This window comes from Ranitomeya variabilis, chromosome 6 (genome assembly GCF_051348905.1).
Source record: "Ranitomeya variabilis isolate aRanVar5 chromosome 6, aRanVar5.hap1, whole genome shotgun sequence".
In the NCBI taxonomy this organism is placed as follows: Eukaryota; Metazoa; Chordata; class Amphibia; order Anura; family Dendrobatidae; genus Ranitomeya; species Ranitomeya variabilis.
This window is the reverse complement of record NC_135237.1, coordinates 559,320,503-559,339,654: the sequence shown is the minus strand read 5'-3', so window position 1 is coordinate 559,339,654 and position 19,152 is coordinate 559,320,503. Positions and strand designations below refer to the sequence as shown.

Here is a 19,152-nt window from a genome sequence, read left to right as displayed (position 1 = left end):
CAGTATTATAGTAGTTATATTCTTGTACATAGGAGCAGTATTATAGTAGTTATATTCTTGTACATAGGAGCAGTATTATAGTAGTTATATTCTTGTACATAGGAGCAGTATTATAGTAGATATTCTTGTACATAGGAGCAGTATTATAGTAGTTATATTCTTGTACATAGGAGCTGTATTATAGTAGTTATACTCTTGTACATAGGAGCAGTATTATAGTAGTTATATTCTTGTATATAGGGGCAGTATTATAGTAGTTATATTCTTGTACATAGGAGCAGTATTATAGTAGTTGTATTCTTGTACATAGGGGCAGTATTATAGTAGTTATATTCTTGTACATAGGAGCAGTATTATAGTAGTTATATTCTTGTATATAGGAGCAGTATTATAGTAGTTATATTCTTGTACATAGGAGCAGTATTATAGTAGTTATACTCTTGTACATAGGAGCAGTATTATAGTAGTAATATTCTTGTACATAGGAGCAGTATTATAGTAGTTATATTCTTGTACATAAGAGCAGTATTATAGTAGCTATATTCTTGTACATAGAAGCAGTATTATAGTAGTTATACTCTTGTACATAGGAGCAGTATTATAGTAGTTTTATTCTTGTATATAGGGGCAGTATTATAGTAGTTATATTCTTGTACATAGGGAGCAGTATTATAGTAGTTATATTCTTGTACATAGGAGCAGTACTATACCAACTCTCCTTAGTGCACCACTTGTCAACATAAAATGCATTTGACCCCAATTTCACGAGTGAAGGTAGTTGTTCCTTTAAAACACAGATAACATTTTTATGTGGTCGCCTCCTTTAGGAGTTTCCCTTTAAGGGTTCTTAATCATCTGCGAGTGCAATCCGATTAAAAAAAAAAAAAAAAAAAAAAAAAAAAGAAACCCCACAACATCACATGGGACTTGCAAGACTCCTCCGACTTTTTAGGAACAATATAGGACTTTTTTTTTTTTTTTAATGGTGACGGGTATGAGCCCTAAGAGTAACTAGCACATTGGTTCTCAGCTTCATGAACTACACAGAGATACCTATAAATGCTGAAACCTGATGCTTGTGTGCATTGTACGTATTGTAAGACATCGATAAGAAGAAGCAGCGCTAAAGACACCAGGGTCATCTATAAAAAAGGAATAATGTCTTCCGCTTCCCCAGGAGTCTTGATTATGGGAGGTCAGAGGAAAATTAGGATGTTACCATTATCACACATAACCAGAGCACTGAACTCAACAACTTCCTCCATTGTCCGGTTTATTAATACGAGTATCATAGCTGCCAACCAGCGTGACTTCCCTCCGCGTCTCTGCACAAGACCACAATATGGTGGATGGCGGTGTGCAACCTGGAGGGGATTACAGAAAAATGGGACCCCTCATGTGCCACAGCTGTGAGAAGCATCAGACTCATAACTAAGGCTATGTTTACATTCACTCCTCAGTGGTTACATCTGAAGCCTTGAAAAATGGGATTAGGACGTAGGGATATTGACCCTGAAGATGACCTTTCACCTCTGCAGCCACTATTCAATGATGCCGTCAGATGAGTAAGATATAGGTTTTATTTCTTAATTTCTCTTCTCCGTTGCGAAGATATCAGCTTGTAAAATTCAGATTATAATTTTTTATGAATTATTTGGGTGTTACCAGAGATTTGTCATTGGGGGGAGTGTACTTTTTCTCTCTGCATGAGGTTGACCAATCATAAGCAGGCAGAAACACACAGGAAGCCAAGAACACGCCCTCCTTTCCTCACTGATCTCGGCAGATACTGTGTGGAGGTACAGCAGAGTTCAGTTCTGTATCAGACTCTGGGGTTAGGAGTCTTGACTACAGATTTACATTTTCTTTGTGCCGAGACATTGTAACAATCTACCAGAATAGAAGATAGAGGGGTTCTGATGTCTGATGGAACCCTTGAAAAACAAAAGGTGTCCAACGGAAACCCCTACAGAGCCAACCACCATTATGAGGCTGATTGTGTCACTCTGGGCATCATCCGGCCTCTTAGCAGTAAGTTTTTTTTCAGATGCACACAAAACAAGGTTCTGGGTTCTTTTTTTCTTTTTCTTTTTTTTATAGGGATACTGTGACATGTGACATGGGCTAGGTGCTAAGGGGTGCAAAGGCGGTGTCTTTACTCTGGCACTGGAGTGGGGTCCAAAGTAGCCTGGTTTCCATATGAAGAGACCCATTACAAATTTTGCATTTGGGACCAACGTGATGTAAATAACGCTTCTCTTAGCTCGGTTCTCGAACTCTGTCTGTAGGAGTCCAGTGGGCGGTGCTAATCAGTGACTGACAGCCATGTCTGCAATCCCACACAATTAAGGCTGTCACTCACTGAATTATGGACAGGTGATAAGTGACTTTAACTGTTGCCTTCAAATATCAGGAGTAACACTATAAAGCTGCTCCGGTTGTGACTGCAGCAGATTCGAGAGCGGCGTTAAAGGATTGTTTAAATGTCACTGCGGCAGAAAGCTAATCGAGGCGTTGGTTGGAGGACTGAGCTGTCGGGCACAACGCGTTCCCGAGTCAGGCAGAGATCTCCCACGTAATTGCAGCTTGGGAATAACGAGCCATGTGCCGTGTTCTGCTACACGCACAGCAGGAATATTGGGCATTTGCAGCAGATTTCACCCTTTGCCGCGCAAGCTGCAGAACAAATAAAAACATATGGAGCACGCAGAAGTTTTTAAAATCTGCATTTATTTGGATCTTTACCTCTACATGTATTTTTTGTGTAAATTTGCCAGCTCTGTAGATTGGCACCAACATACCAGGATGAATTCCTGCAGTTCAGAGCTTCTGCCCAATACCGCTATCCCCCTGCTTTATTACCCACCGTTACACCCAAGGTAAGAGGCGCTCCCCTCCCCCACCACGCGCAGACTGCATACGCCGGAGCGCCTCTGTGGATGGATTATATGAAATTACACTGCAGCTTCTGCCAAAACCGTGCGACTACACCACAATCCGTGCACTGAGCGCAGACCTGGGGCTCCGGTTACACGGCAGGATTTCCACAGTTTAATGACGATGTAGATATTTAACGTCCTGGAAAGTAGATTTAAAGTCAGTGTAATACAGCACGGACACAAACTCTGTATAACCCCTACTGTGCTTAGGTATACATAACGGAAAAACGAGGGTAACGTGCTGAAAGTCAGGTCTGCTCAAGAAAAATGTGAAATATCGGGGGGTAAGTAGGTTTCCAGTGTCCAGTACATGGTCCACAGGCTAACTGAAAACTTCCCTTCTACTGATCCTGAGTTACCTCCTGTGTTATACCCCAGAGCTGCACTCACTATTCTGCTGGTGCAGTCACTGTGTACATACATTACATTACTGATCCTGAGTTACATCCTGTATTATACCCCAGAGCTGCACTCACTATTCTGCTGGTGCAGTCACTGTGTACATACATTACTGATCCTGAGTTACATCCTGTATTATACTCCAGAGCTGCACTCACCTCGCCATTGGTAATCTTATAACCCCATCCTCTATACTTGAGGCACTGAACAAGTTGGGTCATGGATACATTTAAGCTCTGATGTCTGCAGACTAATAACTGCAGATCTGGAGTGTAATCTCGTATAATTTTAGGGCCATTTTTACTTTTCTAGCGATTTTTCCATGTTCTCTCTCCTCTGCCTGATGGATTGTCAGGAGTATTACAACACATCTTCTATTCTGCAGGACCAAGGCCACCATTTATGGTCAATTATGTGACCATGAAAACATGCAGTTCTAAAGAAGATAGAGGATTCACCTATGCCATTCCTGAACACTGGCATTTACACTGAGGGACGAGACATTCGGCTTACCCATGACACGGCTATACTGTACCTCCATATGCCGAGAGACAGGAGTGGGGCCGATCGGAAGCCAAAATACCGGCTACTTATTAGTGCCACCTTTTATAGTGGCGATTTTACCAATCCAGGTGACGGTGTCGGCCACGCATTGTTATACCAGGTCTATGCTCCTACTGTCTTCCCGAGACAATGCCGCTAAAGGTTAAGTGCTCGCCCTTGAATGACATTGGCATTTCATTAGAATGGAGGGCAGTTATCAGCGAGCGCTCTTCAGGTTACTTGACATTTCAGCACATTAAGAAACTATTCAGTACCAAGACTGGAGAAAGGTCATGGCCAGGATCTCCACTGAACATAGGATGAGCCACCTTTGTAACGGTGAGGCGTGGGTGGCCGAAGGGTATATTACGTATCCTCCAAAAGGCCAAGTATGGGGGTGTCGGGATATATTGTATGCACTCCAGGTGTCATACAAGCTTCCTTAAAGGAAACCACTGAGCATTCCTGAATATTCATAGTCACCAAATCATCATGAATGGACCCAGACGACAAAATCTAGGTGGCCCGAAGAGGTTCTTCATGGAATAGGTAAATTCTGGTGACCTTAGTGCCAAACCGAAGAAAATTAAAAAAAAAAAAAAAAAGCGGTAGCTACATTCAAATACTGGATCTCCAAAGTTCCCAGCAGAACTAGAACCAAGCATTCCGAGACCCTTGACGAAAGTTTAAAATATTGGTTTCTATTGGCTCGAGAACTCATTTAAAGGGCCAAGACACTTTTGTAAACAAGGGTAATACCCTCCCCAAATACCTTTTATTAAGCTGAACCTGTAGCCTGATTTTCACTACCTGGATCCTGGCTCAGCCCATCACAAATGGACATTTCCCAGGTGTTGAAACTTGACCAGGAATGAGTGACAAATGGAGCACTGAGAAAATGGGTAATGAGCCGGACAAGGAAAGTGACAATCAACGGGGACTGGACAGGCACCAGGAAGGGTGATCGAGGAGAACCCATTTGACCCAATTTTCATAGTCATTGTTGCAGAATCCTGCAATTGGGTTTTACTATTGACTGTGTGGCCAAAGAAAGGCGAAAAACGTCCAAATCATCCGATTACTACAAGGCTGTGCTGATTCCTTAAAAACTTGGTTATCTTACCCTAAAAGATCCCTACTGGCATGTAGTTGGACATGGACCAATAAATCTATCATTCTTGGATCCTCTAAGGCAGTCACAAGAAAAAAAAAAAAAAAAAAAAAAAACACACACACATTACTTTTTTCCTTGCAGCTACTGTTCCATGGTTTTCCCCAATTTCATGCCGGCCTCTACTTCTCCCATCTCAGCACATGGGCTGAACGGGCATTTCCTATTACTGGCTGATGTGGGCCACTGTTTCGGCCCTTGATTGGCCAAGCTAGCGTTTGTGGCCTCAGTGTACAGAGACGAGGCTCAGAAATGGGGTACCGAGGAGGCTAAAATATTACTATTTTTCTTGCCAGTTTAGACATTTTCCATTTTAACTCCTAGCCCCTTAGGCAAAATTTACACATTTGTATGAATTTTGCCATCACTTAGAGAAACGGTCTTTTTTTCTAGTGACGTGATGTGTTTGTTCCCAAGCCAATAGAAAGACCCGTGGGACCCCACTCATCCTCCCAAATTCAATTCATATTCGAAATCATCATTAGGCAACAGATCTGCGAGACACGGACGAATTCCAACTCGAATCCAAGGTTTTCTGGACGGGATGCTGACTTCTGTAGTGGCAGATTCGCAGACTTCCCAGGATCAGTTGACAACTGTCTGAGATCTGATAAGTTCATGTAGGGTTCTTTGTAACACCGGGACCCAAACTAAGCAGAACCCAAGGGGCCAATCTGCTGTACCCGCCCGGATGGAAGTCCTTGTGTACAGTGACGGGGCACGGCCTCACGGTCCGCCGGTCGGTTGGGCTCCTGGGTTCTTTGGATGTAAGTGGCCCTGGAGGTCAGCGCTGGCACGTGGCTGGTGGTACACTCGGAGCTTAGATACACTTTCTGCAGAATATTCCACTTATTAGCGGGGCACACACACAGTACATTTCTTAATCTGCTCAGCTCATTAACCGAGCAAAATTTTCTCCTAAAAGCCGCTTAGCTCTCCGATTTAATTACAAGCTGTAAGCACATGGAAATCTGAACACGGGAAGACGGCGGGAACCAGGCCTCATGTTATGGGGACACGGCTCAACATCTAATAAATGGCCAGCATGTGGCGAGCGAGGGGGTAACGAAATCTGTCCCCTGGAACGTGCTGGGAGCAACATGTTACGACAGAGGCGGCAGATACGTCCCGGTCGTTAATAATAATAAAGCCCATTTATTTTTTTATTAACTCGCTTTATTCCCATTTGTAATAGTTGTATGCTAACGCATGTATCATATACTGAAAATAAAAACAAAAATTGTGCAACAGTTTTTTGGTTTAGTTTATGAAACTTTGAAAAATGGCAATTCTTTTTTTCTTTTCTTTAGAGACTTTTTGAAGTTTTCCGCTGATGGCGTTTAGTGAGAGCCTGAGGTTTTTTGCATGCAAGCTGCAGTTTTCATTGACACCATTTTTCGATTGCTTTTTATTCCATTTGTTAGGCGCTTTATGGTGTGTATTCTACATTTTAAATAAATATCTAAAGAGTGAAAATGTGAAATTAGAGACAAGACCACCAAAAAGGTTTGGGGTTTTCTTTTAATTGGGAAAAGAGGGCGATTTAAACCCTTCCTTTCGCCCACGCCTTTCCTCCAGTAGACTTATTGATTGTACTATACACTGTAGTCCAGCAGTACGTAGTAAAATTACTGACCATTTATGAGGCCCGGTCACAGGACTCCATCTTTCTCATCTGTCTTTGTTGCCTCTAGCAACCAATCACAGAGCAGATTTCAATTTACCAGTGCCATTTAAAAATAATGAAAGAAGAGCTCTGATTGGATGCTATAGGCAGCCTTCAGATAAGGGAGCCCTGGTGGGTTTTAATTTTTCACCTTTGTCAAGATCCCCAACCCATCTCTTCAACCCACTACTAACAACTGGTGTTTTCCCCTCATGCTTCAAACATGCCTCAATCACACCCATCCTCTGTATCTAGCCATGAACCCATATCACATCTCCCCTATGCCTCAAATCTACTGGAACACCACGTCCATTTCCAACGGTCCTCCTGCTCCCTCTTCAACCGCTTACAATCTGGCTTCCCACCGCATCACTCCACTGAAACTAACAAAAGTCACCAGCAACCTACTAACGGCCAAAGCCAAGACACACTACTCTGTCGTCCTCCTCCTGGACCTGTCCTCTGCCTTCTACACTACTCTGTCCTCCTCCTCCTCCTGGACCTGTCCTCTGCCTTCTACACTACTCTGTCCTCCTCCTCCTCCTTTACCTGTCCTCTGCCTTCTACACTACTCTGTCCTCCTCCTCCTTTACCTGTCCTCTGCCTTCTACACTACTCTGTCCTCCTCCTCCTTTACCTGTCCTCTGCCTTCTACACTACTCTGTCCTCCTCCTCCTTTACCTGTCCTCTGCCTTCTACACTACTCTGTCCTCCTCCTCCTGGACCTGTCCTCCTCCTCCTGGACTTGTCCTCTGCCTTCTACACTACTCTGTCCTCCTCCTCCTGGACCTGTCCTCTGCCTTCTACACTACTCTGTCCTCCTCCTGGACCTGCCCTCTGCCTTCTACATTACTCTGTCCTCCTTTACCGGTCCTCTGCCTTCTACACTACTCTGTCCTCCTCCTGGACTTGTCCTCTGCCTTCTACACTACTGTCCTCCTCCTCCTTTACCTGTCCTCTGCCTTCTACATTACTCTGTCCTCCTCCTTTACCGGTCCTCTGCCTTCTACATTACTCTGTCCTCCTCCTGGACTTGTCCTCTGCCTTCTACACTACTGTCCTCCTCCTCCTCCTTTACCTGTCCTTTGCCTTCTACACTACTCTGTCCTCCTCCTGGACCTGTCCTCTGCCTTCTACACTACTCTGTCCTCCTCCTCCTGGACCTGTCCTCCTCCTCCTGGACTTGTCCTCTGCCTTCTACACTACTCTGTCCTCCTCCTCCTGGACCTGTCCTCTGCCTTCTACACTACTCTGTCCTCCTCCTGGACCTGCCCTCTGCCTTCTACATTACTCTGTCCTCCTTTACCGGTCCTCTGCCTTCTACACTACTCTGTCCTCCTCCTGGACTTGTCCTCTGCCTTCTACACTACTGTCCTCCTCCTCCTTTACCTGTCCTCTGCCTTCTACATTACTCTGTCCTCCTCCTTTACCGGTCCTCTGCCTTCTACATTACTCTGTCCTCCTCCTGGACTTGTCCTCTGCCTTCTACACTACTGTCCTCCTCCTCCTCCTTTACCTGTCCTCTGCCTTCTACACTACTCTGTCCTCCTCCTGGACCTGTCCTCTGCCTTCTACACTACTCTGTCCTCCTCCTGGACCTGTCCTCTGCCTTCTACACTACTCTGTCCTCCTCCTGGACCTGTCCTCTGCCTTCTACACTACTCTGTCCTCCTCCTGGACCTGTCCTCTGCCTTCTACACTACTGTCCTCCTCCTCCTTTACCTGCCCTCTGCCTTCTTTACCTGTCCTCTGCCTTCTACATTACTCTGTCCTCCTCCTTTACCGGTCCTCTGCCTTCTACATTACTCTGTCCTCCTCCTGGACTTGTCCTCTGCCTTCTACACTACTGTCCTCCTCCTCCTTTACCTGCCCTCTGCCTTCTTTACCTGTCCTCTGCCTTCTACACTACTCTGTCCTCCTCCTGGACTTGTCCTCTGCCTTCTACACTACTGTCCTCCTCCTCCTCCTTTACCTGTCCTCTGCCTTCTACACTACTCTGTCCTCCTCCTGGACCTGTCCTCTGCCTTCTACACTACTCTGTCCTCCTCCTGGACCTGTCCTCTGCCTTCTACACTACTCTGTCCTCCTCCTGGACCTGTCCTCTGCCTTCTACACTACTCTGTCCTCCTCCTGGACCTGTCCTCTGCCTTCTACACTACTCTGTCCTCCTCCTGGACCTGTCCTCTGCCTTCTACACTACTCTGTCCTCCTCCTGGACCTGTCCTCTGCCTTCTACACTACTCTGTCCTCCTCCTGGACCTGTCCTCTGCCTTCTACACTACTGTCCTCCTCCTCCTTTACCTGCCCTCTGCCTTCTACATTACTCTGTCCTCTCTCCTCCTGTACCAGTTGTGACTTGTAAGATTATTGTACTTATTTTATTATGTATACCCCTCCTCACATGTAAGGCGCCATGGAATAAATGGCACTATAATAAAGAATAATCCCTGTTTGCTGACAATGAAGGACAGCATTCTCATTTAATTCAGACTTAGTCCTGCCCGCACAGCACCAAGGCACAAAAAAGTTGGGCACAAACATTAATCCCTGTAGCCATTGTTTAGGGGTTACTATAAGACTGCGGGGGTCTGACAGCGGGCAAGGAGGAGTTGGAATGGAGCGGTGGTCAAGCATATGTGCTACTGCTGTATGAAGTGACGCAAGAAGCCTGTGTGAGCAGGACTAGGACAAGGTGCCAGGATGGAGGCAGCACTGCGTGCGCTAAACTAGCAGGGCTGCAGTGTAAAGCACAGAGGACAAACCAATAGCCTTTTCATTGGACAGTGCTCATTTGTAGAGTTTCTCCACCACAATCCGCTTTAATATAGACACTACAAAATGTCTACAAGAAAAAAAAATAAAATAAAATAATAAAATTTAAGGAAAAAACCCTCATGAAGAGCAAAGTGGATTTCACAGAAAACAGGAAAAGTTTAAGTCTTGAAAAAAAACAAAAAGCAACTTTCAGGAAATTTATTTTTTTTTTTTTAAACAAATTAACTATAAAAGTTCCCCCCCCCACAGTAGTATCAATTCTCTGTGGTATCGACAGCTTATCCCAAGCCTTTGTACAGAGTAAATTTAATAGGGAAACGCTGGGGAATTGCAATTCGTGTACACTGTAATGGTATACGTGCTGTTAAAGCAAAATGGTTGAAGGTTTTATGCCAAATTTTTTTAGTTTAAAAAATAAATAAATTTATTTATGGTTTACGATACAGTCGATTTACATCAGCTGAATCAGAGCCATCATCGGGAATCCTGATAAAAGAGCCTTTAAGAGGAAGAAGAAATAAAACCTAACAAAGAAGCACATGGGAATGCAGAAGCCTTCAGTTGCGGTGGTCAGAGGAAGGCCGGACACCCCAGGCAATGAGCGTCATGTGTGAAACCTTTATTCCATTCACTAGAGACCTCAGAGCGAGTATTTTACTGGAATGACAGGGAGTGTCGGAGGGGATGACCACAACAAGCCGCTTAGACATGGCAAATGAGGATAGAAACCGCGTAAATAAGTTCCTACAAGCAAGAAAGCAAGCGCGCATGGTCACGGTCATGCCCACAGCGGTGGCACGTCGGATGGTGCCTCCATCCAAAAAACTAACCAGCGCCTGGAGGACTCAAACTGTCCTATATATTCCTGAAAAATCTGTCTACTTACTTGTGACCTATGGGTAATAAGTTACCCATGGGAGAAAAATCGGAAAACTCTTGGAAAAAAATGCCAAACTTAAGCAGAACTTGCACTTGGTTGTTATTTCGGCTTGGGATCGCTCCAGGAGCCACGATGCAGGGCTGGATCTATTGTACGGACAGGTCGCATGTGGCCATTAGATTGTATAGGCCTACCACAGGGGTAGAATTGAGTGATTGGGTCTGCCATTCCTCCCAGACTGGACCCCTGAATGCAAATGTGAAGAGAGTCAAAAAAGTCCCCCATATACACTAGATGGTTTTCCATCATTAAGCCAACAGCCGTCTCTCCGAGACAGTTATTCTGCTGAACGCTCCCATATGCTCCGAGCATCCTGCCGACAGAACCCTCTGCTGACGGCTTATCTTAGAGTAAAGCCATCGACAAACGTCTCACCCGACTAACACTTGGCCGATGCCCCCATGCACAGAGTGTCAGCTGAACCCTTCGATATCGGCGGGAGTCGCTGACATTAGGCCAGCAAGTATGGAGGGGGCTTAAGCCAAATGTTCACCATTGATGCAATCAGAAATTCAGACACTAGTGATTTAACGGGCAGTGCCAGATCCAGAGTGGTAACCGACATGAAAGAGGCTTCATTACTGTAGATGAACATTTTACAATGCATTTCATGGACGCACGCCCTCTTCGTCTTTTACAAACACCAACTGGTCGGCGTTTGTAACATAGGGGACGGTTCCTGAAACGCGTTGAATAATTTTCACCTATCATATAAAGAAGCCTTGTTATGAATAGTTTGGTTACTAATCTCTGGATTTGGCACTCCCAGTGAAATTCTCATTTTCCGTATATTACCCATTGGATCATTGACCACCAAATTAAGACGGGATATCGGAGAGGGGAAAGTAGGTTGTTGACTAGGGTTTTCTTTTTCTTTACAAGAACTGATGGGTGCTATGACCCAAAAAGTCTAATCTTACATTATGTCACTCCTGCACGTGGCACTGGCCTATGAAGCTCATTCCGCTTATTACATACACACGTGGTCAAAATTGTTGGTGCCCCTCGTTTAATGACAGAAAAACCCACAATGGTTACAGAAAACCTGAAATCTGAGAAAAGATAGATATTAAAGATCTATGAAAATGAACAAATAAAAGTCAGACATTGCTTTTCAACCATGCTTCCACGGAATTTAAAAAAAAAAAAACAAAAAAAAAAAAACACCTCATGAAATAGGCCTGGACAGAACTTAATATTTTGTTGCACAACCTTTTGAGGCAATCACATGATTCCTGTAACTGTCAATGACACTTCTCCTCCTCTCGACAGGTATTTTGGCCGCTCCTCAAGAGCAAACTGCTCCAGTTGTCTCATGTTTGAAGGTCGCCTTTTCCAGACGACATGTTTCAGCTCTTTCCAAAGATGCTCAATAGTATTTAGGTCAGGGCTGATTGGCTAACAGGAAACCATTGGACTATTCTGAAGTGGCCATTCTTGGGTGTTTTTAGCTGTGTTTTGGGTCATTATCCTGTTGTAAGACCCATGACCTGTGACTGAGACCAAGTTTTCACACTGGGCCGCACAATTCTCTCTAGAATCCCTTGATAGTCTTGAGATTTCATTGTACCCAGCACAGATTCTAGACACCCTGTGCCAGATGCAACAAAGCAGCCCCAGAACATAACAGAGCCTCCTCCATGTTTCACAGTAGGGACAGTGTTCTTTTCTTGATATGCTTCATTTTTCCATCTGAACAGAGGCTGATGTGCCTTGCCAAAGAGTTAAATTTTTGTCTCATCTGTCCATAGGACATTCTCCCAGAAGCCTTGTGGCTTGTCAACATGTAATTTGGCAAATTCCAGTCTGGCGTATGATTTTGTTTTCAACAATGGTGTCCTCCTTGGTCGTCTCCCATGAAGTCCACTTTGGCTCATACAATGACAGATGGTGCGATCTGACACTGATGTTCCTTGAGCTTGAAGTTCACCTTTAATCTGTTTAGAAGTCTTTTTGGGCTCGTTACCATTCGTATTATCCGTCTCTTTGATTTGTCACCAATGTTCCTCCTGCGGCCACGTCCAGGGAGGTCGGCTACAGTCCCATAGATCTTACATTTCTGAATAGTATGTGCGACTATAGTCACAGGAACATCAAGCTGCTTGGAGATGGTCTTATAACTTTTACCTTTAACATGTTTGTCTAAAATGTTCCTTCTAATCTCCTGAGACAACTCTTTCCTTCGCTTCCTCTGGTCCATGCTGAGTGTGATACACACCATAGTGAGTATCTGTAGCCGTATATACCGGCCACTCACGGATTCCAGGATTGTAGATACCTGTGATGATAGTTAGTGGACACACCGCGATTTAACATGTCCCTTTTGTCATATTTTCAGGGGTTCCATCATTTCTGTCCAGGCCTATTTCATTAGTTTTTTTTAAATTCTGTGGAAGCATGGTGGAAAAGCAATGTCCGACTTTCATCTGTTCATTTTCATGGATCTTTTATTATTACTTTTGTCAGATTCAAGTCATTTCTGTGACCATTGTGGGTTTTCTGTCATTAAACGAGGGGGACCAACAATTTTGACCACGTGTGTTATGTGCATTTAAGCTTACCATTGGATATCTGCCAATGACCTGCTGGCCTTGGAGCATATTTAGTACACTCCAAAATATTATTGTCATAGTCAATTAAGGGTTGCATACTTGTAAGGTTAGATATACAAGCCCCCTCGTTGCTTGTCAAATAAAAAAAAAAAAAATTACTGTAGGTAGCAGGACCTAAGTGAATCTCCAAATACTACAGGAAGCAAAAATTAGGACAGAGCAATATGGAATCCTCTTTGGAATTGTTCCTCCTTTGAGATGGACAATGCGCCCCCTTTATCCTTTGGTTCTACCAATCTTCGGCTCCAGGGAACGTAGAGCCAGCAGTGGGAATGGTCACCAACTGTAGAGAACTAGTATGGGTAATCATCATAGAAAGGGCGCTCAGAAGTGTACTTGCCAAATCAGAGTAAATTGTCAGAGCAGGACGACATGGAAGAGAGAGTTTGATTCTGTTTTTGTCTACAATACAAAGCTTTAAAAAAAAAAAAAAAAGAAAAAAGGAAAATATTTCAAAAAGGTCTTCCAGAAATAAATAAATAAAAATTATATATATATATATTTATTTTTTATTATTGATTGTTATAGCGCCACTTATTCCATGGCGCTTTACATGTGAGGAGCGGTATACATAAAACAAGTACAATAATCTTAAACAATACAAGTCTTAACTGGTACAGCAGGAGAGAGGACCCTGCCCGCGAGGGCTCACAATCTACAAAGGACGGGTGAGGATACAGTAGGTGAGGATACAGCTGGTCGTGCAGCGGTTTGGTCGATCGGTGATTACTGCAGGTTGTAGGCTTGTCGGAAGAGGTGGGTCTTCAGGCTCTTTTTGAAGGTTTCGATGGTAGGCGAGAGTCTGATGTGTTGTGGTAGAGGGTTCCAGAGTAGGGGTGATACGTGAGAGAAATCTTGTATACGATTGTGGGAAGAGGAGATAAGAGGGGAGCAGAGAAGGAGATCTTGTGAGGATCGGAGGTTGCGTGCAGGTAAGTACAGGGAGACGAGGTCACAGATGTATGGAGGAGACAGGTTGTGGATGGCTTTGTATGTCACGGTTAGGGTTTTGTACTGGAGTCTCTGGGCAATGGGGAGCCAGTGGAGGGATTGACAGAGGGGAGAGGCCGGGGAATAGCGGGGGGACAGGTGGATTAGTCGGGCAGCAGAGTTTAGAATAGATTGGAGGGGTGCGAGAGTGTTCGAGGGGAGGCCATGTGTATATATACACACATATACACATACACACACAGAAACTTAAGACATAGCTGTTGAACGGTGGTAAGGAGTCACAAATTCAATAAGTCCATGGTAAGTTCTGAAATGTACGGATACCCTCAGTGGCACACAATCCAGGGGGTGCAAGTCTGGAGAGTAGTAAACCCAACACCCGGGATCAGGGACCAGTCTGCAATCCAAACTTACATCAAGATCACTATAACAAGGCAACTGATATGGGCGAAGGGTTGGAGACATCACCCAGTGGTGAGGACCCATGACCTCCAGGGCTTCTTACTGCCCAGAAGCACCAGCAATGAGGTGGCAGGCATGGCCAAATATTTCCCCTTTGGAGCATCTCCCAGCCCCAGAACATCCTTCCCAACATCCCTGGGAGGCAATGAATCCTGATGGTACTGTGGTGGCCATTTTTCTTTAATACTGTAAAACAGAACTCTCAAAGGAGAACAAATTTGCTAGTCTTTGTTTAGTGGGAAACGGATAGAGAGTGTGACTAGGGATGCCAAAAATTGCAAAAAATGTAAAATTTTGATCTTTTAACCACATACAAAGTAGACTCAAACTGAAAACTATTTTGTTGCTTGGGGAGATAAAGTGTTAGTAGTGCATCCTCCATGGGTAGTCTTCCAGCAAGACCCCCCCAAAAAAAATATCTCCCAAAGAGCCAGGGGCAGTGTTGTATGAAAACAGATAGATGGAGATTTTGAGCCAAAAAAAAAAAAAAAAAAAATCCCTAGATCGGAGCGACAAGTCTGCATCTCCGTAATGTAGCCTCAGGCTTTCGGCCTAAAAGTTTATAACTTTGCTAAGACGTCAATGTTTTTACCCTCCTACTAATTTTTCTTCTGGTCAGTTTCCATTCGGTGATATTTGTAGGTGGAAACTGCTCCTAAATCAAACCCATTTTCCCACTTGGACAATGTTTGGAAGGATTCGTCACTGGAAAATCGCAGACAACATTCAGAGCACGGTTTGAGGACTTAGATTTCCATCGGTCCATGGAAAAGCCTCACTTTTGAAGGCTGTATATAAGAAGCACTTTAGTAGTCCACGTCTTCTAATGCACTGGTCATACAATATTCATGGAGAATACACTAGAGTGACGAGCGCTTCAAGAGTCGCCAACAACATCAGAGTATATGTGCTACATGAAATCCAGAACTTCAGGGTCTCGCTACTCTGGGGTCATTGGTTTAGGTCAAGACATTTGCTTGGACTTTGTAGGGACTAATAAAAGGAGAGCGAGACATAAGATGTCAGCTACTACAGAGGAAGGTGATGGACAGGGTCAGTGCCCTGGAGTCGGTGGACTATCTGGTTTGCCTGCCGGTCCGCCAACCAAAGGAAGGGGCTAACGTAGAGACCCCTCAGTGATCCATTTGCACAGATGGTGTAGGGCAAATAGAGTATAAAACAAGGCTAACTGCAGACAATGGAAAATTAAGACAATGCACAAATACCAATGGTCTACAAGGTCACAAGCTGGTTAGGAATTCCTTCCCCAGCCAAAAAAGAAGCATCCAGAATTGCCTACATCAGGTACATTGCAGTTATGCATGGGGATATGCACAATATAATACCAACATCTCCTGCCTGATTTTATTATTTATTTTTTTTTAGGCCATTTACAGTGGGTCATAACTGCTCTCCAGATTGCTGAAATGAATGAAGTGGTCTTCTGTGAGTGAAGATAGCCCACTGCGGTCCTCTGGAGTTAGAGAATAACAGAGTCCTGTCCTGTGTTTTATATAAGATGCAAATGCTCTAGGCCAATAATTGTAATGATTCAGCCAGCTATTAGAGGCAGTAAAGAAAAACTAAGTAGTTCTTAAAAGGGGAAGAAAAAAACCAAAAACAAAACACAACTCCTCAGGGGCTGTCCTAGGGAGACAACTCCTGCCCACATATCCTTATATGGCATGTCTATGTTGTTAAGGGAACTCTCCTGCTCAGGATCTTATCTCCATAAGCCAGAGGAAAGCCAATGAAAAGTGTTCCAACAGCCCGATCAAATTAAAGGACCATATGCAAAACTACATGTTTGACTGCCTATAGCCTCCATAAATAATCTACTAAGAAGGGGAGGGGGAATAATTTGGCCGTTGCACCCCTACGAATTAGTGGATCAGCTACATATCGATTTAGATAAGGGGATGCAACACATTTAATCACAACTCTCGTGAATTACTGTCTGTTCCTGTTAACACCAAGAATCCACTTGGAGCAAGATTTTATACCAAACTGATGAAACGGTGCAAAAGAAAAATAAAAATGGTGAAACCTTGCACTCAGTCCATATACCATTAGTCACAACTCGTTTCTGTGGACTCATTAAGCAGGTAGATAAAACTGCAGCGCGGGGTTAATAGATCACTCAGAGGAGAGGAAACGCCATGGCATTTACTTCCTATGGACGTTAACCACTTGCAAACTGTTTAAAATGAGAACCTGAACTACACATGCCCACAAATACAGAACTTGCAGATGTGGCGGAGCATTGCATGTCGTGTGTGTATCTGGCCTTACATAGGACTGCAGGATAGGCAATACTACTAACCATACAATATCTGTGGGTTACATAGGACTGCAGGCAGACCAGCTTTATTACCTAAACAGTTCCCACCTTACACGAACAAAGAGTTAAATGACAAATTCAGCTGTGCTCCATCTGCATGGATTAAAAAAAAAAAAAAAAAAAAAAAAAAAGTCACTTATGGGAATGGAGGGTCCAATTACAAAGAACATCTGTCTCATAAACCCTATGAAAGAGCGAGACACGAGCAGATCTTACCGATCCACCGTCAGGAATCCGGCCGCGCGAATACCAAATCCAACACCTCAGCAGCATCCGATCCCAGCAGGAAAAGGGTCCTAGTGGTCCCACTGTCCGGACCCCTGTTTGTGGAGCACGCACAGTATCACTGGCTGTGACTGCTGGTTAAAGGGAGGGTCTGGAGTGGCCAGGAGGTCCGCACTGCCCTCCTACCTCTGCCGCACAGGACACGCCATGTGAAAAAACATGCTGCACAATGACGATGAACGAGATCAACAATTATACAATGAACAGAGGGCCGCAGCCGATCATTGCCGGGAGCCTGCGGGACATTCTCACCGAGGGGAGGATGCTCATGAATATGAGCAAGGCGCAACAACAAGACGTGATGGCTGATCAGCAGGTTTAACCCCTCAGGAGACGCCAGCAGCTTATCACAGCCATCATAATAGGCAGAACTAGCCAGAAAGCCATCCAGTAATGTCCTGTACACAAGGAGATCACCCTGCACACCCCGAACGAGCCGTTCACATCTACAATACTGCACAGATGACTTAGGCTACGTTCACATTTGCGTTGTGCGGCGCAGCGTCTGCGACGCAACGCAAAACGCATGCACAACGCAGCGTTGTGACTCATGCGTTCATTTTTTGCATGATTTTTGGCGCAGAAAAAACTGCATCATGCAGCGTCCTCTGCGCCGACAGTTGCGCCAAAAATGACGCATGCGTCACAAAACGCAAGACAACGCATGTCCATGCGCCCCCCATGTTAAATATAGGGGCGCATGACGCATGCATCGCCGCGGCTGCGCCCGACGCTGCGCCGCACAACGCTAATGTGAACGTAGCCTTACATAGACAATATGGTGGAAAAAGACAAATTTCCATAAAGTTCAGCAGAGCACGTGAAAGGATAAAAAGAATGGGTTTATGCACAAATACAGTGTGTGGTACGTCCCAGAGGAGATCATCTTTGCCTCCTGATCCCAGTATTCGATCCACTGGACTAAACATTTAGAGGAAGAAAAAAAAAAAAAAAAAAAAAAACACAACACCACACCATCCAAGTCTTTTTTTGATACCATCAACGGTCTCCAATGTAAGTAGCTCCTGAGGTCAACTACTCCACAGATTAATAGAGCTCATGATAAAGTGCATGTGTACAACTACAGTTAGGCCCATATATATTTGGACAGAGACAACATTTTTCTAATTTTGGTTACAGACATTACCACAATGAATTTTAAACAAAACAATTCAGATGCAGTTGAAGTTCAGACTTTCAGCTTTCATTTGAGGGTATCCACATTAAAATTGGATGAAGAGTTTAGGAGTTTCAGCTCCTTAACATGTGCCACCCTGTTTTTAAAGGGACCAAAAGTAATTGGACAGATTCAATAATTTTAAATAAAATGTTCATTTCTAGTACTTGGTTGAAAATCCTTTGTTGGCAATGACTGCCTGAAGTCTTGAACTCATGGACATCACCAGACGCTGTGTTTCCTCCTTTTTGATGCTCTGCCAGGCCTTCACTGCGGTGGTTTTCAGTTGCTGTTTGTTTGTGGCCTGTCTGAAGTTTAGTCTATAACAAGTGAAATGCTGCTCAGTTGGGTTGAGATCAGGTGACTGACTTGGCCATTCAAGAATATTCCACTTCTTTGCTGTAATAAACTCCTGGGTTGCTTTGGCTTTATGTTTTGGGTCATTGTCCATCTGTAGTATGAAACGACGACCAATCAGTTTGGCTGCATTTGGCTGGATCTGAGCACACAGTATGGCGGCTCTGAATACCTCAGAATTCATTCCTGTGTCACATCATCCATAACCACTAGTGACCCAGTGCCACTGGCAGCCATGCATGCCCAAGCCATCACACTTCCTCCGCCGTGTTTTACAGATGATGTGGTATGCTTTGGACCGTGAGCTGTACCACGCCTTCGCCATACTTTTCTCTTTCCATCATTCTGGTAGAGGTTGATCTTGGTTTCATCTGTCCACAGAATGTTCTTCCAGAACTGTGCCGGCTTTTTTAGATGTTTTTAGCCTTTTTATCCTTGATGCTTATGAGTGGCTGCACCGTGCAGTGAACCCTCTGTATTTACTCTCATGCAGTCTTCTCTTTATGGTAGATTTGGATATTGATGCGCCGACCT

General features: G+C 44.3%; 1 protein-coding gene across 3 annotated transcripts in view; it reads right to left on the bottom strand.

Annotated features, from left to right (window-relative positions):
• The window catches only part of SLC45A4 (solute carrier family 45 member 4), a 114,178-nt gene that overhangs the window by 53,167 nt on the left and 41,859 nt on the right, over positions 1 to 19,152 (bottom strand). The window contains exon 1 of one of the 3 annotated variants that reach the window (XM_077271315.1): positions 17,016 to 17,136. The exons of the other annotated variants lie outside the window; for them this stretch is intronic. The gene's annotated coding sequence lies outside the window, so the exon portion shown is untranslated. Of the gene's footprint in view, positions 1 to 17,015; positions 17,137 to 19,152 lie in introns of those variants that run through there. 3 annotated transcript variants of the gene reach the window in all.